The sequence below is a fragment of the Monodon monoceros genome, unplaced genomic scaffold (genome assembly GCF_005190385.1).
Source record: "Monodon monoceros isolate NGI ecotype Baffin Bay Population unplaced genomic scaffold, NGI_Narwhal_1 Super_Scaffold_9, whole genome shotgun sequence".
In the NCBI taxonomy this organism is placed as follows: domain Eukaryota; kingdom Metazoa; phylum Chordata; class Mammalia; order Artiodactyla; family Monodontidae; genus Monodon; species Monodon monoceros.
Window position 1 is genome coordinate 57,851,320 of NW_021703786.1, and position 25,046 is coordinate 57,876,365.

Here is a 25,046-nt window from a genome sequence, read left to right on the forward strand (position 1 = left end):
GAACCCGCGTCCCCTGCACTGGCAGGCAGATTCTCAACCACTGTGCCACCAGGGAAGCCCCTACAAGGGCAATTTTATGAAATGCAATACTTTCTGTTTTACTGCACCTATAAGGGAGGAGAGAGCATTTTCTCCTATTTTTGTTGAGGTAATTTTCAGTAGTAGTTAGGAAGGCCTGCTGTTTTCCACACCAAGCACTAGATTTCCACTGAGAAAGGACTTGGCAGGCCTGAGAAGTGTAAATTTACAATATGTAAAACAAAGGACAGGGTGGGGTGGTGATTATTATCAAATGAATATGGCGGCAAAGGTCTCCACCTGGAGTATGTAGAATTTCAGACTCTATACCACTAATCTTATCATAGATTTAGTTTCTATGGAAAAAAACTTAACAATAGCAGGCACTTAAATATCCTACTGATTTTTGAGCTAATTATAGTAAGTGCCCTACATATGAACCTTCAAGTTTTGAACTTTCAAAGATGCGAATGTGCATTCACATGTCCAATCACGTTAGTTCATGTGTCTGTCGTACACTGTCACATGCTGCATCCTCTACAAGTGGTTGTGCTTTTGTGTACTTTACTGTATAGTACTGTATAGAAAACAGTAGTACAGTATCTTTATTTCAAGCCCAGGATGTCCGGAAGTAAGTGTAAAAGCAGTGGTGATGTAGCTGGTACTACTGTACTTTTTAAGGTACTATACTGTAAGATTAAAAATGTTTTATTTTTTGTGTTTGTTTTTTATGTATCATTTGTGTGAAAAGTATTTAAATCTATTACAGTACAGTACGATATAGCCAATTGTGTTAGTTGGGTACCTTGGCTAACTTTGTTGGACTTACGAACAAACTGGACTTACGAACGCGCTCTCAGAACGGAACTCGTTCGTGTGTAGGGGACTTATTGTATAATAAAATATTTTTACTTATTTTTTCACATTCACATATGTAGTTTTTAATAGAGTTATTTGGGTATTTTTGACAAATAATAAACTGCACATAAAGTTTACAATTTCATAAATTTTGACAGGTGAACCTATCACTGCAATCAAGGTAGTGAACATATATACCATTCCCCAAAATGCTTTTTTGCAATCTCTCCCTCCCACTTCTCCATACCCTGCCACCATCCCTAAGAAACAATTGATTGGCTTCCTGTCGCTATAGAATAGTTTGCATTTTCTAGACTTTTATACAAATGGAATCAAATATGCACTCATTTTTAGTTTGGCTTCTTTCACTCAGAATAATTATTCTGAGGTTTATTCATGTTGTGGGTACCAAGAGTTCTTTCATTTTTTATTGCTGTATTGTATTTCATTGTATGGATAACTAAAATTTGTTTCTGTTGATGGGCATTTGGGTTGTTTCCAGTTTATGACTTTTACAAATAAAAGTGTTATGAACATTCATGTACAAGTCTTTGTACGGATATGTCTTCATTTCTCTTGGGTAAATACTTAGGAGTGGAATGACTGGGTCATACAGTAAATGTATAAAAATACCAAACTCTTTCCAAAAATGGTTGTACTTTATGTTCCTACCAGGAGTGTATGAGAGTTCCCTTTCCTCCATATCCTTGCAGACACCTGGTATGGTTAATAATTTTCGCCATTCTAATAGGTGTGTAGTTTTGTTTTGTTTTTAAGGATTTTTTTGATGTGGACCATCTTTTTTAAAGTTTTTATTGAATTTGTTACAACATCGTTTCTGCTCTAAGTTTTGGTTTGGGGTTTTTTTTGGCCACGAGGCATGAAGGATCTCAGCCACCTGACCAGGGATCGAACCCGCACCCCCCCGCACTGGAAGGCAAAGTCCCAACCACTGGACCGCCAGGGAAGTCCCAGGTGTGCAGTTTTAATTGGTATTTCCCTAATGACTAATGGTGCTATCTCACTGTAGTTTTTTTTAAAATGATATTTATTTATATTTTGGCCACACTGCACAGTTTGTGGGATCTTAGTTCTCCAACCAGGGATTGAACCCATGCTCCCTGCAGTGGAAGCTTGAAGCCCTAACCACTGGGCAGCCAGGGAATTCCCTCTTTTACCCATTTTTAAATCGGGTTGTTTGTTTTCTTATTATTGCCTTTCAAGAGTTCTACATATAATCTAGATACAAGTTCTTAATCATATAATCATCTACAAATAGTTTCTTCTAGTCAAGGGCTCATATTTTCATTCTCTTAAGAGTGTCTTTCACTGTTAAGGAAACGTTCTTAAAGTCCAATATATCAATTTTTTTCTTTTATGTATTACGCATTTAGTGTCAGCTTTAAGAAATGTTTGCTGAACTCAAGGTAAATATTTTCTCCTATGTTTTCCTCTAGAAGTTTTGAAGTTGAGAGACTGAATATACTAATGGACACTGGCCAGAACATATATAAAAACAGAACTCTGACTCACAACCTTGAGTTGTCACTCACAACTTGACACAACTCTGACTTCCCAACCAGCTTGGGAAGCCTAACCACAACGCCTGCAGCAGCTGGCCAAAAGTGGTCAGGACTTGCTCAACACCTGCTAGCGTCCTTAACTTCTGCCCCCACTCCAACTCAGGACCAACCGAAGAAAGCCAAATAGGCTCTCCAAAACAGTGACATGAGATGCCCCACTTCCAGTAAGCCCGCTTCCAGCTTCCCTAGATCCACAAACTCAGATCAGAGCATCCCTGAGCCTTCTCTCTCTCTTTTCACTATAAAGCTTCCACATTCCTCTGCCTGTGCTTGAGTTTCTGCCATCATAAGTGATGGTGGCCAATTCCCTTGATATAGTGAGCTCTGAGAAAATAGCCTCTGCTTGTTCTCATGTGGGCAGTCTTCATTTATTTCCACACGATTTTAGGTTTTACATTTAGGTCTATGACACATTTTAAGTATATTTTTGTAAGTGGGGTAAATATGAGTTGAGGTTCATTTCTTTTGTATGAAGATATCCAATGGTTCCAGTCCTATTTGCTGGGACAACTGGACTGCATTTAGGAAATGTTGAAACCCACCTCAACCTGACAGCCTGGTTGTTCCAAACAAATAGTCAATAATTTGTAAGTTCCAAACAAATTTTTATATATATATATATAAATACATATATATAACGTATACAATACATTTCTATTACAAAAAATATATTAAAGTATGTGATATACATTATTTTTTCACAAGATGGGAACTGCACGGACCAGAGGAAGCTAAATAATCTGTTCCATTACAATAAGGATAAATTATCAACTCAATCAGATTTTCTGCTTCCAAAAATTGGGCTATAAAGTAATCTGAGGCCTTCCCTGGTGGCGCGGTGGTTAAGAATCCACCTGCCAATGCAGGGGACACAGGTTCGAGCCCTGGTCCGGGAAGATCCCACATGCCACGGAGCAACTAAGCCCGTGCACCACAACTACTAAGCCTGCGAGCCACAACAACTGAAGCCTGCGTGCCTAGAGCCCGTGCTCTGCAACGAGAAGCCACCGCAATGAGAAGTCTGCGCACCGCGACAGAGAGTAGCCCCCACTCGCCACAACTAGAGAAAGCCTGTGCACAGCAATGAATACCCAACAAAGCCAAAAATAAATAAATAAAATAAATAAATTTATTTAAAAAATAATAATAATCTGAGACTGCCCAGGTCTCAGTGAGAGAGGAAAGACAAAGCACCAAGAAAAACAATACACATCAGCACACCCTAGAGACACTCTGAAAGCTCTTCAATTGCCAAGGAGAACCTGGCAGAAACTGTTACCAAAATCACAGCATAAAAATCACCTCTTGACCGTTTCTCTGGTGGCAGTGGGCTTCCGCCAGACTTAGCTCCTCAACCTGCCCTGCATACTTAATCCCTGCATGAATCTGGCCTCAAGCTCTGTGGAATAAATGAAGTGAACAACTTCAGAAGAATGGCCTCAAACTGTCCATTTTCCCACCTTCCCTATCCTTGTCCTATTCTAATGGTGTATCTTCCTGTTTTTCAGGAGAACATTTCAGGGTAAGAATAGGAAAAGTGCTGAGAAGATGAGTCTCAAGATTGATTTGGAGGGACTTCCCTGGTGGTGCAGTGGTTAGGAATCCTCCTGCCAATGCAAGGAACATGGGTTCAAGCCCTGGTCCGGGAAGATCCCACATGCCACGGAGCAACTAAGCCCGTGTTTCACAACTACTGAGCCTGCGCTCTAGAGCCCGTGAGCCACAACTACTGAGCCCATGCCACAACTACTGAGCCTGCGTTCAAGAGCCCGTGAGCCACAACTACTGAAGACCGCGCGCTTAGAGCCCATGCTCTGCAACAAGAGAAGCCACCTCAATGAGAAGCCCACATACTGCAACAAAGAGTAGCCCCTGCTCGCTGCAACTAGAGAAAGCCTGCGCGCAGCAACAAACGCTCAATGTGGCCAAAAATAAAAATACATAAATTTATTTTAAAAAATTGATTTGGAAATGAACTTTGTATGTTTTAAATGCAGGAAAAGTCACCCCTGGGAATGAGCAAAGGAGTGGAATGAACCCTAAACTGCAGAAGAAACAGAATGAAAGCATCGTGCATGCAATATGTGCTCTGCTGAATTCCGGAGGGGGAGTGGTCAAGGCTGAGACTGAGAACAAAGACTATAATTATGACAGTCATGGAGTAGGATTGTATCTGCCTTCAACTTTCAAAGGCTATTTAGATGAGATGCAGCAGGGATATCTCTTTTTGATCTTTGTGAAATCATGGATGCCAGAGGCCTCTGGTATATGATTTGCTTACCTGTGCTCCTCTTTGTGCCACAGACATAGAACATGTACTAATGTCATGAATTCTCAGGAAGCACTGGCATTCCCCAAAGGCAGGATTCAGACTCTTACAAATATTAATGATTCCAATTCATTAAGTCCACAGAAATTTCAGGTTCGTGTACAAAATGAAGGTAACATAAAGGCTTCAGCTTCTGCTTTATTTGATAGCACTCACCACCTTCAGTACCAGGAAAAGTTCAACTTTACTAAGTCCACACGCGTTGAATTTAAGATGTTCTCAACAGAGATGACACAATGCTTTACCCAAGTGTGTTTCTGCATTTGCAAACACTGAGGTAGGGTAAGTATTTTTTGGCCTGCATGATGAGACCCATCAAGTCACTGGATGTGAAAGAGAAAACAGATCTTGCCACCTTGAGGGCTTCTACTGATCGCTATATTAGGAAGTTACCAGTCCATAATTTCTGTACACAGAGGCGTGAGATAAAATATGCCACCGAATTCGTTGCAGTACACAAGCAGGGGGCCCTCCATGGATATGTCTGTGCAGTCAGCATGGAACGATTCTGCTGTGCAGTGTTTGCCGAAGTGCATAATTCCTGGCAAGTGAAGGACAATCGTGTGAGAGAGCTGGCCACAAGGAATGGGAATAGAATCATCAATGATTTTAATGTTTGCTGAGATGGGAGGAGGTGAGGAAGGAGGAAAGGGAGATATTATTTTAGAATCTGGGAAAAGAGAGGTACCCTCAGAGCTGCAGATGCCTGACATTAATTCCTATAGATACAGTTGGTGGGTCATTGCCCCTCTTTTCCTCTGCCCATCTTGAATATCCTGCATTCAACAAATAGATGCTCTGGCCTAGTAGACCCACTAGAGGTTGGTGCAGAAGGCTGTTTGACCTAGCAATTTCTGTTTCCACATCCTTTCTTGTGTTCATATTCAAGTCTCTTCTTTCCCTTTTTAATTATGAACTCACATTTACTTATACAAGAAATTCCTTTTTCACATGTACCTATGTGTCCTCTTTAATTTACTGTCACTTTTCCTTGCCTCTGCATTCTTGTATGGTTCCCTCATCAAATATTCTCCCTTTCTCATAGCCTCACTTCCATTTTTGAACAAAAACACAATCAAACCTCTCTTTTCTCACTTTTCCTTTCAAAAGTCAACATGTGATGCTAACCATGACTGATAGGCTGAAGAGTAGTGTTGGTGATATGCATGCACCTTGGAAAAGGAAAGCCTGAGATAATATCAGACAAAAGAAAATCAATCGTAACTTCAAGAAAAGTCCAGAAAAACAAAGTCCATTTCAGGATCTTCTCAGAAATCTATATTCATTGACCTTCACATCTTCTAGTCATATTTTCTAAAAAGTATAAGCACTATATATATAGTGCTTATATTTATAATATATATATATATATATATATATCCATATATATATATTTAGAGATATGCTCAGGAGTGCTCATAGACTCACTATCTGCAATGGCCCCAAACAGGAAAACCACCAAATTATTTATTGACACAACAATGGATAAGTGTATTATAGTATATTTGCATAATGGAGTATTATTCAGCAGTGAAAATGAAATAGGGATAGAGTAGGATAATTAAATAGTTTAGAAATCCCACCAGAGGATTAAAGACAAAGAGGGAATTTTAAGGGAGCCTGGGAGACTGCTGTAAGCTAATGAGCACTCAAGAAAAGAATCCAGTAACTTAGCGACAATCTACACTACCTTGAAGGAAGACCAGGTGCATCCAAGCACCAGGCACACTCAAGCTACAAGTTCTTACAGTTAAAACACAACACAATAGACATGGGGTTTGAATCTTGTTACATGAAGTCACGGAGTTAACGATCCTTGACGAGTAGCATTTCTGCATGTAGCCAAGACAGGAATAGGTGAAAGGAGAAAGAAACTAGGTGAAGGGGGACATTATACTGAAACCTGAATGAATTACCACATTTTAGTATATGTTACCACACTTTTGCTAATATACATACGATTTGAATAGCGCCATGCCAGTCCCGGTTAGATCATATAGGGTTCAAGGAGGATCTAATGATGTAAGCCTGTAACAGGGGCGGGGCAGGCATGAAGTTGTTAGTGTGTGACCCTTAGCATGGTGGTTAGAGGTCCCACACATGTAACAGTCAGTCACACAGGTCCTGGAGGCAGAGTATGGTGAGAGGCAGATCGTGGCCTTCTCCCCAGGGCCCTCCAGGCCCTCCAGCCTCAGGACTGGCAGGTGAGCTGGGGGTCCTGGGGACAGGCTGAGGGCTGTGTCCTGCAGAGCTCCAGAGCCCTCTCCATGGCCACCCACTGGTCGAGGCTGGGCACTGGTGGGAAGACCCAGACCAGGTGCTGGACGAACGTTCCCATGCAGGGTAACTGGCCTGCCCAGGGACTCCCTCTTAGCCAGGGCCTGGGCCTCAGAAGGTGAAAGCTGAGCCTTAGGACCTTGCCCTTTCTTGTCAGAACAGAGAATAACATTTGTTTTGGTGGAGGTTTACAGGAACATTGTGACCTGACTGTGACCTGACCTCAAGAACAAGGGATCTGGGGCTTCCCTGGTGGAGCAGTGGTTAAGAATCCACCTGCCAATGCAGGGGACACGGGGTTCGAGCCCTGGTCTGGGAAGATCCCACATGCTGTGGAACAACTAAGCCTGTGTGCCACAACTACTGAGCCTGTGCTCTAGAGCCCACATGCCACAACTACTGAAGCTCACGCACCTAGAGCCCGTGCTCCGCAATGAGAAGCCACCGCGATGAGAAGCCCGTGCAACAAAACGATGAGTAGGCCCCCCTCGCCACAACTAGAGAAAGTCCGCGTGCAGCAACGAAGACCCAACACAGCCAAAAATAAGATAAATAAAAACAAATTTAAAAAGAACAAAGGATCTGACACCAAGAAGTTTGCAACAACTAACCACACCCCTCTCTCACCTTTCCTATAAAAGGGCTTTGCTGAAAGCTTTCAGGGAGTTCAGGGTTTTAAAGGCATAAGCCACCAGTCTCCTTGCATGGCCCTGCAATAAACCTTTCTCTGCTCCAAACTCCGACATTTTGGGATTGTTTGGCCTCACTGTGCGTCGGGCACATATGAAGAAGGTGGTCTTCTCCCCTCCCCACTCTTTCTTTGATTACAAAAATGCAGCCCCTTTTGTTCTCAGGGTTGCGCTCCCTTGCCTGCCCGCTTGTATCTCCCACAAGTGTCCTATGCTAATAAACTCAGCTTACCACTCTGCCTCATGCTGAATTCTTTCTGCAAGGAGACAAAAGAACCTGAGCTTCAGTTTAAGTCCTGACACCAGGTGAGCGGTTTTAATTAAAAGACAGTGGGTCTGAATCCCCTCCTAAAACAGGGATCCTCGGTTCAAGTTCCAGTCCCATCCGAGAAGGACTGTGGCTTCAGACAGAGCCTGCTCAGGGCACTCATAACTCTGATAAAAACTCTAACAAATCTGAACCAGTAAATAAAATATACAATGTTAGAAACTAAATGATTTGATAATAGGAGTGATTTTAAGGCAGTTTATAATACACTCCTTGGGTCTTTTGTGAGAAAAAACCGAGAAGATTCTTAATTTATTTGAAAGAAAATAGTCAATGTCGAAATTTAAGGGGAGATTACAGGATTTTTAAACTGTGGTTGTGGCTTTAAATACATATTATACAATGTATTTGACTAAGTCTTGTCTCGTAAAAATCTTGTTTTAAAGAATAAATTAGCAGCTCCCCAAATTCAGATAATATAAAGATTTTTAAAATCTTAAACTTAAAAATTCACTCTCAGAGTTTTCAACGATCCTCTCCAAAACGTGCTCCTGCTGCCTACTGAACTTTTGCTTCAGGGAATACCAAGGCAGACCACCACGGAATCCTCCTCCAACTCGTGGGCCCTCGGGCTCCTCAACGGGGCAGAAGGAGCAAGGCCCAGGTGGCGGCCCCACCGAGGCCAGACCCAGGGGTGGGTCTCAAGGTCGCCACCCGAGCCCGGCTTTCTGAAAGGGGACAAGGGTCTGGACACTGACGACCAGCGGGCGCAGGGGTCTCACAAGTGTCTGCTCGGCAGCGCTGCACAGCGGTCACGGGGTCCTGGTATTTCAACCCGCAAGTCGACTTCGAGCTTTGCTTTGGAACGACCCTCCAGGACAAATGAACAAGAACTTAAAGGAAAAGCTGGCCGCACCCCCATGCCGCGTTTTTAAAGCTGTTCACCTTGCGCTGACTTGAGCCCGGAATCCCTGGGAGGCCCCGTCCTTCCAACAGTCACTCCGGACGGTGCCGCAAACGGTTTACAACCCAAGTCCACAAATTCAACCCGCAAGTCTAGGCGTTTGCTCACCGGCACCGGCACCCGCACCAGCACGGGGCTGCACTCGGAAGACGAGACACCGCGCGGGCTCTGAATGCCGTCCGCACCTCGGCCACCCGGAGCCGGAGACCGGGAGTCCCGGCGGAGACCCGACCAGCCGCCCGCGAGGAGGCCAGACCAGCCACGGCCCCGGCCGAACGCCGCCCTTTCCCCACCCCGTGGAGCCCAGCCTCCCGAGGGTCCCCCTGCAGGCGCCGCGTCCCTGCAGGCGCCCCCCCTCGCCAGGGCCCCCGTTTTTCCCCCAGCTCACCGCGCAAGCTCTCCTCCTAGAGCCCGGGGTTCTCGCTCTGTGAATGCGGTGAGGAGAAGGAGCTTCCGGGGGGCGGGGGTCAACGTCGAGGTCGGCGTTAACGTGAGGTCGGGGTCGGCGTCGGGGTCGACGTCGGGGTCAAAGTCCGGGTCGACGTCGGGGTCAAAGTCCGCGTCGGCGGGCGGGAGCTGGGGCTGGATTTGGGGCTGGAGCTGGTGCGGGAGAGGGAGCGGGAACCCCGGGCCCAGCTGCTTGAGCGCTGCCCCCACTGACTTCCAATGTATTTTCTATACCCCTTCCTCTCCTCAGGTACTACAGTTATGTGTGTATAAGGCCCCTTGACTTTGTTCTACACCTCACTGATGTTCTGTGCTTAAAATATGTTTTCTGTGCTGTTTCTGTTGCTACGTCTTCAAGTTACTAATGTTTTCTTCTGCATGCATTGTCTAATATGCCATTAATCACATTCAGATAGTTTCATCTCAGATAGTTTCATCTTCTAGTCTTTCTCTAGAAGCTTGATTTGGATTCTCTTTTAATATTTTCCCTGTTTCTATTTAACATGTTTAATTTTTCTTCTAGTTTCTTGAACATATAGAATACAGTTAAAACGTCTATTTTAATGTTGTAGTCTCTTAATTATATATCTATGTTAATTGTGAGTCAATTTCAAATGGTTGGGCTTCCCTGGTGGCACAGTGGTTAAGAATTCGCCTGCCAATGCAGGGGACACAGGTTCGAGCCCTGGTCTGGGAACATCCCACATGCTGCAGAGCAACTAAGCCTGAGCGCCACAGCTACTGAGCCTGCGCTCTAGAGCCCGCCTGCGGGCCACAGCTATTGAAGCTCTGGCACCTAGAGCCCATGCTCCATAACAAGAGAAACCACCGCAATGAGAAGCCCGCTGACCACAACGAAGAGTAGCCCCCTGCTCACCGCAACTAGAGAAAGCCTGGGCACAGCAAAGAATACCCAACGCAGCCAAAAATTAATAAATTAATAACTTTTTTAAAAGTTATTTTAAAAATTTCAAATGGTTATTTGCCTCTTAATAGTTGGTATTTTCCAGCTCCTTTGCAGACATGGTAATTAAAATTTTTTTTAACTTTTAATTTAAAAAATTTTTAAATCGTTTTAATTTTTTAAATTAAAAAAAATTAAAACTTTTTAATTTTTAAAAATTAAAAAAAATTATTTTTTTTATTTATTAAAAAAATTTTTTTGGCCACGCACATGCCACATGGCCTGAAGGACCTTAGTTCCCTGACCAGGGATGGATTCCATGCCCCCTGCAGTGGAAGTGTGGAGTCTTAACCACTGGACTGCCAGGGAAGTCCCACATGGTAATTTTTTGTTGGATGCTAGACATTGTGAGTTTTACCACTTTGGGTGCTGAATGTTTTTGTATTCTTATAAGTACTCATGAGCTTTGTTCTGAGACATGGTTAAGTTAATTGGAAATAGTTTGATCCTTTTGGATCTTGTTTTTAAGCTTTGTACACAGGACCAGAGCAGCATTTAGTCTAGGGTTCACTTTTTGCACCTACTGAGGCAAAACTCGTCTGAGTACTCTGCCTAATGCCTTGTGAATTTTGATGTCTTTCACTCTGGTTGGTAGGAGCAGATACTATTTCTGGCCCTATGTGAGCTCTAAGGCTTGTTCCCTCTAATACTTTGGGGTGAATATTTCTCCATTCTCAAGCGTTTCCTCACAGGCATAAGCTGATAAGTATTCAGCTGAGTACTCAAAAAGAATGCTTTGCAGATTTTAGAATTTTCTGTCTATGAAACTCTGTCCTCTTTGGTATTCTGCCTTACAGTCTCTAGTTTTCTTGCCCTCCCTAGGGTCCCAACTCTGTATTCACCTCATGGAGACTGCCAAACTGTACCTGAGTTTTCACTCTCTGAACTATAGCCTAGAAACTTTCTGCAGGCAGTAAGCTGGGGCAGTGACCTCCACCTCATTAGTTTCCCATATCTCAGGGATCACAGTCCTAATTTCCAGTGTCTTGAGACCTGTTGTTTCATATATTTTGTCTGATTTTGCAGTTGTTTCAGAAGGGAGAGTAGAAAGTGGTCACTGTTACTCCATCTTGACCAGAAGCATCTAAGAAGACAATGAAGCAAGAAATTCTTTCTTAGGGAAAGAAATTTTAGCTTAAAAATAATAAACCTAGCCAAAATATTATTCTAGTACAAAGGCAGCTCATGGATTTTTTTGAACATGAAAGAATTCTATAAATACAAGACCCCTGATTCATTCTTGAAGAAAAATTATTCAGCGAGGAAATCCAGCTAAGCAGGCAATATGTGAAAATAAAGGATAATGGTAATTGGACTTTAAATCCATTAACATGTATATAATTAAGATATTTAGGAATTATGACTATATAGGGATTATGGAAAAGAATGTTGTAAACCTTGACAAAGTAAAAATATTTTTATATCAGATTTTTTGTTTCAAGCAACAAAAGCAGGCTCTGGATAATTTAAACAAACAACAATAAAAACTTTTACTGGAATCATGAGGGAGGACCACTCACAGAATCAGAAGACATGCTGACTATATAGGCCTTAGAGAAGATAGGTACCTGAGAGGTTCCAAGGATCTAGATCACAGGTGTCAATTGGCTCCAATCATTTTCTTTACTTGGTTTATAAAGGTCAAATTATAGTCAGAGACTCATATTTGTCTAGCTTGGATACCGTACTCAACTCTTAGCTAGCATAGGGAAAACATCTTGGTTGAAAATCTCCGAAAGACTTGATGTAAAGTGGTTAGTTTGGTTAGTTCCCCAAAAGAATATCAGTTACTAAAGTAGGGTGGGAGGATGTTTGTTAGATCAAAACAACAGATGCCCATTACAGTAATTAACAAAAGTAAGGGGATGGTAGGGGGAGTGAGGAAGTTTGACTGCTAATGTCATTTTTCATGGCAAGAAGTTGCTGAATGCTAATACATATTTCAAAATAACTTTAAAATGATTCCAAACATTTTAAACACTTCTGCAATTTAGTTATTTTAATATTGGATAACCCTTTCAGTAATTAAAAGTTCTTGGGCTAAAAAAATTATATTCAGTAATTGTGTCTTCAATTTTATTAGTTGCTTTTTCTTCAGTTAAGTTCAAGCTAATTAAATGTAAAAATAATTTCAAAATAGTATGTATAATATAGTTCCATTTAACATAACTAATTCTGTCTAGCTGTTTTTATACTTTATCAGATGTATTTAAAAAACAGCTCTGTGGAATTTAATATTGAATGTTTTTGGTTGCTTGTATTATGCGTGATTTGTTGCTTCCTTTTATCTTTCAGTATTACTGGAATTAATTCTATTGAGTTTGTACCTTTGTGTAAAGACCTTGAAGGTCACATGTTGGAATCTCTCTCTCAAAAGAAAATTCATAGAAATAGTGAAAAAGATATTTAAAAACATTACTATATACATAGTCATGCTCAAAAACAAGAAAAGCACCTCTTCATGGACCAAAAACTATGAGGCATTTGTACAAGTAGGAAAGAGTGAGGTAAACCATAGTAAAAAACAGAGGCTGCCACCACCTCAGGGCCAGGACAACCACTGTTGCAAAGCCAAGATTGAATCCCCCCCAGCCAGAAACTGTTACCCTGAGGCTGAGGCCAAATCCATTTTTCACCCACTTGGCCAGACCAAGACCTAGAACTAAAATCCCATACTTCAGGGTTTCTCAGTGATGGCACTATTGGCAGTTTGGGCTGGATAATTCTTTGATGTGAGGGGCTTTCCTGGGGATCATAAGATGTTTAGCAGCAAATCCTTCCATCCCCAGTTGTGACAAGTAAAAATATCTCCAAATATTGCTAAATGTCCCCGGGGTGTGTGTGCAAAATCACCACCATCATACCTCCTTAGACTAAAAGAGTTTCCAGAATAGTGGGCAGGATATATAAGTCAAACATGTAACACACTATAGTAAAGATTCAGAACAGTAAAGATTTTTTTTAATCCTAAAGAGAAAAAAGTTTAGATAGTCTACAAAAAAATAAATTTGACAATAACTATTTCATGAGCAAGATTAGATGCAAAAAGAATATGGGCTGTATGATCAAAGTACTGTGGAAAAACAACTTTGAACTTAGACTTCTCTCCCTGGTCAAACTATCATTAAGGTTGAGGGCAAAATAAATAAATTTTCAGACTTGCAACGACTAGGGATTAAAAAAAATCAATCATAGCCCATCCCCTAAAGAATCACTGAATAATGTCCTTCTATGAGAGAAAAATGACCTAAGAAGAAAGCGGCTGTTTCAAGAAAGAAGGGTAAACAAATGCATCAGTAAAATATAAGGTTAATCTGTATGTATTATTTTCTAATTGTCAGATAATTCAGTAGCCTTCATATATGCAAACTACATCTCTTAGAAGGTATAGGAAAGGAAAAAAAGTCCTATTGTAATTCCAACAAAAAAGATAAAATAAGAAAATCTGTGACAAGAAATGTCAAGCCTATATGAATAAAACTATAAAACAAAACTGAAGGAACTTCCCTGGTGGTGCAGTGATTAAGAATCCGCCTGTCAATTCAGGGGACACAGGTTCGATCCCTAGTCCGGGAAGATCCCACATGCCGTGGAGCAACTAAGCCTGTGAGCCACAACTACTGAGTCCGTGTGCCACAACTACTGAAGCCTGCACACCCTAGAGCTTGTGCACCGCAACTGCTGAGCCCATGCGCTGCAACTACTGAAGCCTGCGTGCTCTAGAGCCTGTGTGCTGCAGCTACTGAGCCCACGTGCTGCAACTACTGAAGCCCACGCACCTAGAGCCTGTGCTCTGAAACAAGAGAAGCCACCACAATGAGAAGCCCATGCACCACAACAAAGAGTAGCCCCCACTTGCCACAACTAGAGAAAGCCCCCGCACAGCAACGAAGACCCAATGCGCCAAAAAAAACAAAAAAACTGAAGAAGCCAAAAGAGAACTTGTACAGATAAAGAGTAGACTGTTTGTTTTAAATTAAATTAAATTATTTTATTTATTTTTGGCTGTGTTGGATCTTTGTTGCTGTGCGCAGGCTTCTCTCGTTGCAGCGAGTGGGGGCTACTCTTCATTGTGGTGCGCAGGCTTCTCATTGCGGTGGCTTCTCTTGTTGCAGAACACAGGCTCTAGGCACGCAGGCTTCAGTTGTTGTGGCTCATGGGCTTTAGAGCACAGGCTCAGTAGTTTTGGTGCCCGGGCTTAGTTGCTCAGTGGCATGTGGGATCTTCCCAGACTAGGGCTTGAACATGTGTCCCCTGCATTGGCATGTGGATTCTTAACCACTGCACCACCAGGGAAGCCCAAGAGTAGAGTGTTTTGGATAAGAAAACTCAAAATCATAAATGTATCCATTTTCACTAAGTTAATCTATAAAGTCAATGTCATCCCAATAAAAATACTGACACAACTTTTTCCAAAGCATCAAAGTTTTTTTAAACTTCATTGAAAAATCAAAAGCAAGATTATCTAGGAAAAATCTAAAAAGGAAAAAGCTGAGGGTAATTAGCATGGCCAAGTATTAAAACATATTGTAAAGCTACAATAATTAAAACAACATGGTTCTGCTGTGTGGCAGGTCAATGGGATGGACTAGAATGTCCAAAAATAAATTCAAATATGTCTGGGAATATTACATATATTAAAGGTGGCATTCATATTACTTGGAAAAAAGATGGATTATTCAATAAATGATGTTGAATGACTTGAGTACCTATCTGAAAAAAATTAAGCTTGGGCCATACATCACAGTTGACACCAAAATAAATTCCAAACGGATGCAATACTTAAATGTAAAACTATGGAATCATGGAAGTACATGGAGAAAAAGTAGGACATTTATTTTTTTATAATCCCAGCATACGGAAGGCCTAAATATGGCCCTCAATCAGAAACCAGGAAAGAAAATAATGATTTTTTTAAAAACAAAAGTGTCTTTATAGCAAAAACACTATAAAAGGATCAAGAAATGAACAACACACTTTGAATATATTTGCAACAAAAATCGAAGAGAATAGTTAACTCCTTTTTAATATAAATTTATTATTTATTTTTGGCTGCATTGGGTCTTTGTTGCTGCATGTGGGCTTTCTCTAGTTGTGGCGAGCTGGGGCTACTCTTCGTTGTGCTGCGCGGGCTTCTCATTGAGGTGGCTTCTCATTGTGGAGCACAGGCTCTAGGCACATGGGCTTCAGTAGTTGTGGCACACGGGCTCAGCAGTTGTGGCTCGCAGGCTCTAGAGTGCAGGCTCAGCAGTTGTAGCGCACAGGCTTAGTTGCTCCGCTTCATGTGGGATCTTCCCGGACCAGGGCTCCAACCTGTGTCCCCGGCATTGGCAGGCAGATTCTTAACCACTGTGCCACCAGGGAAGTCCCAAAGACAATAGTTAACTCCTAATTGTAAAAAAAAAGTTTCTACAAATCTAAGAGAAAAAAAATAACATCCCCCAAAAAAATGGCCAAAGATGTGAACAGGCAGAAGAACACAGAAAAGGAATTTAACATAGTTCCTAATTTATGGAAACTTCGGTCATGATATAGAATCATCAGTTAAAAACTACAACAAGATATCACTCTTTTTCACTTATTATATTGGCAGAATCATTAAGTTCAAACTTAATTGTTTTACCATTTGGTAGGGAAAAAGCACTTTTGTATATTGTCATAAAGTAGTACAATTTCTATCAACAACAATCTGGCAGTAAATATCAAAATTTTAAATGCGCATAGCCCTTTACCTAGCAATTCCTCTTTTAGGAATTTATTCTACATATATGGTTAAACATGTTTGAAATGACTTCTGTGCAGGTAACTGAATTTCACTTTATATCTAATAGCAGAAGACTACAAAATAGTAAATATCCACCCAAAAGGGTTGAATAACTTAATGACATATCAACATATTGTAATACTATGAAGCCATAAAAGAATAGAGCTCTCTATGCATATTGATGTGGGACCATCTTTATTTATTTATTTATTTAATTTGTTAAACATCTTTATTGGAGTATAATTGCTTTACAATGGTGTGTTAGTTTCTGCTTTATAACGAAGTGAATCAGTTATACATATACATATGTTCCCATATCTCTTCGCTCTTGCGTCTCCCTCCCTCCCACCCATCTAGGTGGTCACAAAGCACGGAGCTGATCTCCCTGTGCTATGCGGCTGCTTCCCACTAGCTATCTATTTTACATTTAGTAGTGTATATATGTCCATGCCACTCTCTCACTTTGTCACAGTTTACCCTTCCCCCTCCCCATATCCTCAAGTCCATGCTCTAGTAGGTCTGTGTCTTTATTCCTGTCTTGCCCTTAGGTTCTTCATGACCTTTTTTTTTTTTCTTAGATTCCATATATATGTGTTAGCATACGGTATTTGTTTTTCTCTTTCTGACTTACTTCACTCTGTATGACAGACTCTAGGCCCATCCACCTCACTACAAATAACTCAATTTCAGTTTTTTTTATGGCTGAGTAATATTCCATTGTATATATGTGCCACATCTTCTTTATCCATTCATCTGTTGATGGACACTTACGTTGCTTCCGTGTCCTGGCTATTGTAAATAGAGCTGCAATGAACATTGGTGTGCATGTGTCTTTTTGAATTATGGTTTTCTCAGGGTAGATGCCCAGTAGTGGGATTGCTGTGTCATATGGTAGCTCTATTTTTAGTTTTTTAAGGAACCTCCATACTGTTCTCCATAGTGGCTGTATCAATTTACATTTCCACCAACAGTGCAGGATGGTTCCCTTTTCTCCACACCCTCTCCAGCATTTATTGTTTGTAGATTTTTTGATAATAGCCATTCTGACCGGTGTGAGATGATACCTCATTGTAGTTTTGATTTGCATTTCTCTAATGATTAATGATGTCGATCATTTTTTCATGTGTTTGTTGGCAATCTGTATATCTTCTTTGGAGAAATGTCTGTTTAGATCTTCTGCCCCTTTTTGGATTGGCTTGTTTGTTTTTTTGTTATTGAGCTGCATGAGCTGCTTGTAAATTTTGGAGATTAATCCTTTGTCAGTTGCTTCATTTGCAAATATTTTCTCCCATTCTGAGGGTTGTCTTTTTGTCTTGTTTATGATTTCCTTTGCTGTGCAAAAGCTTTTAAGTTTCATTAGGTCCCATTTGTTTATTTTTGTTTTTATTTCCATTTCTCTAGGAGCTGGGTCAAAAAGGATCTTGCTGTGATTTATGTCATAGAGTGTTCTGCCTATGTTTTCCTCTAAGAGTTTGATAGTGTCTGGCCTTACATTTAGGTCTTTAATCCATTTTGAGTTTATTTTTGTGTATGGTGTTAGGGAGTGTTCTAATTTCATACTTTGACATGTACCTGTCCAGTTTTCCCAGCACCACTTATTGAAGAGGCTGTCTTTTCTCCACTGTATATTCTTGCCTCCTTTAGCAAAGATAAGGTGACCATATGTGCATTGGTTTATCTCTGGGCTTTGTATCCTGTTCCATTGATCTATATTTCTGTTTTTGTGCCAGTACCGTACTGTCTTGATTACTGTAGCTTTGTAGTATAGGATGTGGGACCATCTTTAAGGTATATTGTATGGCGAACAAAGCAACATGCAGAAAAAAGTCTATCTTTTGCTTGTAGAATTGATATAAGGATGTGCTCGCAAATGCATTAAATATCTTTGGAAGTATCCTAAAAAAAATTGCAGTAGGATTTGGCTCCAGGGAAGGGCAAATGAGTGTCAGGGGAACACAGATGTGAAAAAGACAGCTTTTGCTTTTTATGACTTTTGCATTTTGTGTAATGTAATAATTTGGGGCATTTACTGATATGATTTTGTCATGTATGTATGTCTTTACCTGTTGATGTAACAGTTTTATGAATTACTTTCTTAGTTTTCTATCATCCTGTATCCTGGGATAAGTCCCTCATGATCAAAATGAATAATGATGCATGAGGAATGGGGAGGAGTAAAATTTGAAAATCACAGAAAGTAAAAACATATATATATATATATACACAATGACTCTTTGCCATCTAGGATTTATGTGTTAAGATTTTTTCATATTTGCTTTAAGCTTTTGTTTAAATAAAAGAAATAACATACCTTAGCAAAATCTGAACTCCTCTTTCTTCTCTTCCCCACCTAATTTCTTTCCCTTCTCCCCAGCAGCAAAAACCATCATGACTTCGGTGGGTATCTTTCAGGCTACCTGTTAATAGTTTACACACACACACACACACACACACACACACACACACACACACGGTGGCATCATCATCAGGAGTGGCATAGGATGAAGTAAAGTTGGAGGGCAAGGCATTGGGGTGACTATGGCTTTTAGTTTCTATGGCAACAATAGTAATTACAAAGACTGTGGAGTAAATTGCCTTTTTCTGATAGCTCTAGGAAGGATAGACAATGAAAAATTGAGATTGAGAGCAAAACTATCCCACTGAGGAGATCCACGGAAAACAAAAAAGCCTTGGAGCGGTCACTCATCCCATATAATTTTCAGGGCAGATATGGCTGAGCACCATGCCAAGGGCCTGACCGGTAGGGTTGTTGAGTTAAATGCTGATTAACTCTACAATCGCACCAAATCTCTTCCACTAAGGGAAGGGCACTGGTGTGGAAGGACATCTTGGTTGCTTCCAAGATTTGGCAGTTATGAATAAAGCTTCCATATAAACATCTGTGTGTAGGTCTTTCTGTGGACATAAGTTTTGAACCTCTTTGGGTAAAAACCAAGAAGTGAATTACAGCACTGTTCACTGCCCACTACAAAGAGGGAAGCTCCATGTTTGGTTGGTTTCTCTGAATTTCAGACATGCAGCTCTAATCTACTTTCTGGCAACCAGTAAGGCTGCCAGAGGACAGTACTCTGTAGCAGGTCCAAAGTGAGGATGCCCAGCCATTTTAACATGATGACCCAGCAGACCCAATGGGAATGGAAGGTTCTGTAGAAGACAGAGTTCTGAAGAAAGCCTCTAACAAGCCCCGATAACAACCCCCAAGGCTTTGGAGGAAGACCATGCTCTCTTCTGCCAGCAAGTGTTGTCCATGTGAAATCAGTATCTGGCTTCCCACAGGGCCCTATTGAGATTGCATGTCTGACCATGGGGCACCAAGTAACTGCGTGACCTGATGACCTGAGATCCCATCACATCCTAGGGGTCATCTGATCCACTAAATCACACAGTGAAGGTGCACAGTAGAATTTTCATCATAAAATGGAACTCATATATATGAGACCGGGCACAAGCGGGTCTGCAAGACAAAAACACGCTATAAAAGCAGGCAGCTCAGACTCCCATGGTATCTCCATCCACTGTTTCACTGCCTTTCCCTCCACTCACAGCACTGGACTCAACCAGAATGGATGGTTGCTGCCCTCTGCACCACTCAGGGGTAACCCTGCAAGACAATGCCAGAGGGAACTCCTCTAGGTCAGCAACAGTCTTTGGGCTGGAATGAGAGACCTTCAAGGACTAAGAATCTACAGGAATAAAAGTTTAACCCCATGAGGTAAAGACTCGCGTCCAACTGAGGTGGGCAGAGCTTGGAGGAGTTGGTGGGAGAAGGAAGACTGCTATAATTACCAGCCGAAGCCTGAGGTCAGCTCCAGAAGTGGGACAGCAGCAGTTAGGTTTTGTGCTAATTGATGTTTAGCACAAAAACATCATTGTTTCTTTGATGTTTCTTTCTCCCCTTTCCCCTGTGGCCTGATAAGATTGGGGATGGGTGACATTTTTGGTTTCAGATGAACATCTGACTGAATTGACACCATGGGAGGGCAGCTTCATTTACTGTGTTGGGGATATTAACCCTTCACCCACAGGAAGGATAAGAGTAGATGAGAAGGTGTGTTGTGAACATCTTCCATTTGTCCCTCTGGGATCCATTCTCCATCCTGTTCTGGACCCTGGGAGGCCGACTGGATGACATTAATAGGCTCCCTTGCCAGCTAAATTCTGGTTGATTTAACCCATAGGGACAATGACTGAAAATTAGCAGGAGGGAGGAGAGTAAAGTAAGGCTTTTTAAAAAGGACAGCCCATTTTACAACCATCTTATCACTTTTCGTGCTTTGCCATTCTTTTGTACTCCTTTGTTCACAGATTCCAGTTCGCATCTGCCACGGGATTCCCAGCACCTAGAACAGCTAGTTTCACACACAGGCAGACTTTCTTCTTAGACAGGGGGCCTTCCAATCAGTTATCCTTCAGAATATACAGCTGTGTTTCCATATTGGAAACATGCTGGAGAGAGCATAAGATTCTGTACAATAGTTGTCTCAGCCACGCTTGGAGTGATCTCAAACGTGACCTTCCTTCCCAAGTTCGAAAACCAGACGACACTGTCCAACCTGATGTGCTCATCCAGCCCCTCAGATGCCTTGTTGCTCTGGATTACACCCTTTGCTTCCTCATTTCTTTAAGGAGCTTCATCTGCTGTGCTTATTAAAGCACAAACCCCTTGCAGGGAGTGATCCTTTTTAAAAAAGAACTGGCATAGCTTTGCCACATGGGTCTCCTCATGTTCCAAATACAATTCGCTCTAATCCACACCCTGAGCCCAGGAAACCCCCAGAAAGTCAGGAGGGATGTTAGGTGGAGAATTTCCTCTGACATCCTGCACTGCTCTTTGCAGGTACTTGGCTTTTGGAACTCATTGCAAACCACTCTGGTGTATTCTCTTCCTGAATGCTAGGTTAAGAAGGGGGGAGGCCCCTGTAATCCAAGTGGTGCAAATTTACAGAAAGTAGTCCAAGAAAACCAAAAAAATATTCCTGGGCAATTCTTGTCCTTTTAGTGATTTTTTTCCTCATAGTAGTCTCTGTTGTCAGTGTGGAAATTCTTAGCTTCATCAACCATGATATGTTGCATCTTTTCAAACTTAACTTTTTCATGAAGCTTTTCTGAGCTACTGCCTGGTAGATGTTTACTTGCTATTACAAATGTAAGACACAGCTCCTTTCGCCGTCTTTCCATGCTGCCATAATGGTGCACATAGACGTCCTGGCTGATGGTCTCAACAGTATCAACAATGCCGAAAAGAGAGGCAGATGCCAGGTTCTTATTAGGCCGTGCTCCAAAGTCATCGTCAGGTTTCTAACTGTGACAATGAAGTGTGGTTACTTTGGCGAATCTGAAATCACCGATGATCACAGGGATGGGAAGATTGCTGTGAACCTCACAGGCAGGCTAAATAAGTGTGGTGTGATCAGCCCCAGATTTGATGTGCGACTCAAAGATCTAGAAAAATGGCAGTATAAGCTGCTCCTGTCCTGTCAGTTTGGTTTCATTGTACTGACAACCTCAGCTGGCATGATGGACCATAAGAAGCAAGACGAAAACACACAGGAGGGAAAATCCTTCGATTCTTTTTCTAGGGATGTAATGCATATGTGCAAATAAAATGCCTCAGAGGAAAAAAAATGTAAGACACAAATGTATGTTTTCCTAATGAAATAAAGAAAGCAGATTATTTTTTTTAATTCTTTTAAAATTGAAGTATAGTTTATTTACAATATTTTATTAGTTTCATGTGTTCAATATAGAAATTTAATTTTTATACATTATACTCCATTTAAACATATTACAAAATAATGCCTATATTTCTCTGTGCTGTACAATATATCCTTGTTGCTTATTTATTTCATACATAGTAGTTTGTACATCTTAATCCCATACCCCTATCTTGCCCCTCCACCCTCCCTCTCCCCACTAGTAACCACTAGTTTGTTCTCTATACAGTAAGTGCCCTGCATACGAACCTTCAAGCTGTGAACTTTCAAAGATGCCAACATATGTTCCATCAGTGTCAGGCATGAGTGAAATTGCAGCTTGCCCTCCGTCTCCTGTTGCTGACGAACCTTCAGCTCTACGATCTCCCACCTCCTCTCCCTCCTCCGGTCAGTGACTCTTCTTGCCTGTTCACTTGATGACAGCCCCTGGATGCCAGCTGTCATACTGTACTACTGTCCTTTTCAAGGTACTGTATTGTAAGGTTACATTTTTTTCTTTATCTTTTGTGTTTGTTTTATTCTGTATTATTTGTGTGAAAAGTATTATAAACCTATTACAGTACAGTATTATATAGCTGATTGTGTTTGTTGGGTACCTAGGCTAAATTTGCTGGACTTACAAACAAATTGGACTTACGAACATGCTCTCGGAACGGAACTCATCTGTATGTAGGGGACTTACTGTATCTGTTTTTGTTTTGTGATATACATTCGTTTGTTTTATTTCTTAGATTCTACATATAAGTGATAACAGAGTATCTGTTTTTCTCTAACTGATTTCACTAATCATAACACCCTCTAGGTCCATCCATGTTGGTGTAAATGGCAGAATTTCATTCTTTTTTATGGCTGAGTAGTATTCCATTGTGTATATATATATATACCACATCTTCTTTATCCATTCATCTACTGATGGACACTTAGGTTGTTTCACATCTTGGCTGTTGTAAATAATGCTGCTATGAACACTGGGATGCATGTATCTTTTTGAATTAGTGTTTTTTTCTTTGGATATATACCCAAGAGTGGAATTGCTGGGTCATACAGTAGCTCTATTTTTAGTTTTTTGAGAAACTGCCATACTGTTTTACACAATGGCTGCACCAATTTACATCCCCACCAACAATGCATGAGGGTTCCCTTTTCTCCTTGTCAGCATTTGTTATTTGTAGTAGATTTCTTGATGATAGCTATTCTGACAGGTGTAAGGTGATATCTCATTGTGGTTTTTATTTACATTTCTAAATGATTAGTGATGTTGAGAATCTTTTCATGTGCCTATTAGCCATCTCTATGTCGTCTTTGGAAAAATGTCTATTCAGGTCTTCTGCCCTGAAATTAATTTTTACACCTCTTTGGTCTCCTTAAACCTGGAAGAGAGGAAGAAAAGCATAGAGTTCAGCTGGATACTTCTTAGGTACCTATGATATATCAAGATGGCCCGTGAGCAGTTGGACACAATAAAAATATTTTGGCAGAAACTAACACACCATCGTAAATCAATTATACTCCAATAGAGATGTTAAAAAAATATTCTGAGCTCAGATAAAAATTACAGCTTTTTTCCATTAAAATGTAATCAAATGAGTGTATTGGTTATCAGTACAAAAATTTAATTATTTTCTGAAATACTGCTATAGTGCACAAAAGAGGTATGCAGTAATAAAGGAGTAGCATATGGCAAACCAACTGTTCCATTGAGAACAGCTAGAAAAGGCAGTTATAATACATAAAACATCTGTCTGAAGGCATTATAAAGCTGAGGTAACCAACTTTGCTTTAGACAAATTAGAGATTTTCCCAAAAAAATCAGAGATAAACAAAACTGTCAAAACCTTCCTTGAGTAGCTAAGTCGCTGACTGGATTAAGATAATCAACTGCTATTCTATCTGCCTTGCAAAGGAGAGTGTGTATCCTCTTGAGAGGAAGACAGTATCATCTAGATCTTCTATACTTTTTTTCATACAGTGTCTAGCATTTAATTGAAAATTACCTGGCATGCCAAAATATAGGACTTTATGGCTGAAGACCAAGAAGAATAAAAACATACACTATAAATAGACCAAAGTTAAGCCAAATAATGGAATTATCAGACAAGGACTGAAAAAGAGCTATTATTTATGTGCTTAAGAAAAGAGAGGAAAAGAGAGAGACAGAGAGATGGAAAAAACCATCAAACAATTGAATCGATAGAAAGACTCCAGTAGGAATTCTAGAATTGACTGATATGATAACTGAAATTAGACATGTAATAGATAGGTTTAATAGGAAATTAGACACAGCAAAAGAGAGAATTAGTGAACTATAAAGCTAATGAAAAATATTTAGATTGAAGCATATACAGAGAAAAAGAAGAGTGAAAATTCACATGAAAAATAGTCACATTGTACACAGCGAAAACATCAGATGTATACATAACATATCTTAGAGAGATGTGAGCGTGTATAAGGGTGATCTTTTCTTTAAGAGATAGTGCTTGAAAAATTCCAAAGCTGACAAGACAAAAAAAAATGCACTTATGACATTATGTGAATCCCAAGAAGGATGAATGGAAACAAAAATATACATAGGCGTAGCATATCAAACTGTTAAACATCAAAGACAATGAAAAAAATCTTAAAATAAGACAAAGAAAAAAGGGCACATTACCTTCAAAGTAGTAACAGAATATATTCTGTTGACTTTAAAAAAAATTTTATTTTGTATCGGAGCATAGTTGGTTAACAATGTTATGTTAGTCTCAGGTGTACAGCAAAGTAATTCAGTTATACATATACATGTATCTATTCTTTTTATTCTGTTGACTTTTTACAATTTAGATATAATTGGCATATAAAATTATATTAGCGTCTGGTATACAACACAGTGATGAGATATTTCTGTATACTGCAAAATGACCACCACAATAATTCTAGTTGACATCAATCACCATATATTGTTACAACATTTTTTTCTTGTGTTGAAAAATTTTAAGATTTATTCTCTTAGCAACCTTCCAATGTACAATACAGTATTACTTAGCATAGTCACTCTGCTGTACATAATATCCCCATGATTTATGCATCTTACAGCTGGAATTTTGTACTTTTTAACCTCCTTTATCCATTCTGCACCTCCACCCCACCCCTATTCTTTGTATTCGTGAGCTT

At 40.5% G+C, this 25,046-nt stretch overlaps 2 pseudogenes; both read left to right on the forward strand.

Moving 5' to 3' along the window:
* Positions 1-298: 298 nt before the first annotated feature.
* Positions 299-6,064, forward strand: LOC114889582 (annotated as a pseudogene).
* A 15,302-nt stretch (positions 6,065-21,366) lies between these two features.
* On the forward strand, positions 21,367-21,761 carry LOC114889674 (annotated as a pseudogene).
* Positions 21,762-25,046: the final 3,285 nt, after the last annotated feature.